Source organism: Penaeus japonicus, unplaced genomic scaffold (genome assembly GCF_977035675.1).
Source record: "Penaeus japonicus unplaced genomic scaffold, GWHDUDI00000001_assembly GWHDUDI00000008, whole genome shotgun sequence".
Taxonomy (NCBI): Eukaryota; Metazoa; Arthropoda; class Malacostraca; order Decapoda; family Penaeidae; genus Penaeus; species Penaeus japonicus.
In genome coordinates this window covers 32,988,714-32,989,513 of record NW_028234410.1, presented here as the reverse complement: position 1 = coordinate 32,989,513, position 800 = coordinate 32,988,714, and positions in this window count along the sequence as shown.

Here is an 800-nt window from a genome sequence, read left to right as displayed (position 1 = left end):
ATTAACATCATTATTATCATCATCACAATCATCATCATCACAATCATTATCAACATTAAAATTATCTTTACCATAATTGTTGTTGGTTATATTGTCATTATAAAGTTTATTATTATCATTATTATCATTGTCACATTACTTTTACCATTACTATTATTATCATTTTTATCATTATCATTATTATCAAAATCATTATTACTAACATCATTATATTACATATCATTATCGTTACTATTACTTTTATCATTATATCATCATGAGCATTATTTTCATCATTGTCACTACTATCATCATTATCCTTATTTTCATCATCATCATTAATATTATCACCATTACCATCAATATCATCGCCACTGCCATTATCATCAGTATTACAATAATCATTATCATTACAATCATAATCAATAAAAGTACATTCATAATCTCATCATCATTACAATCATAATTAATAAAAGTACATTTATAATCTCATCATCATCTACATGACACATGTAGTACTAAACATACCATTGATCCCGACATGATGCCCATTAAGAAATGTTCATCCCATGTCAGGTTCAGAAATAGCTTTGTTTACATTCCAGCAAGCGGAAAAGGGGACAGGAGATGACATCGATAGAAGAGGAAAATAATCTGGAGGCTGAGGTTATCGACAAATCTTTAGGCCTATGGGAATCTTCGTCGATGCTTAGGCCAGCTTTTCATTGCATTTCTTTTTTTCTTTTTCTTTTTTTAATTAAACTTGACCAATGGTGATTAAGATTAAAAATGTATGCTGTGGTATCAGATTGCACACGGAC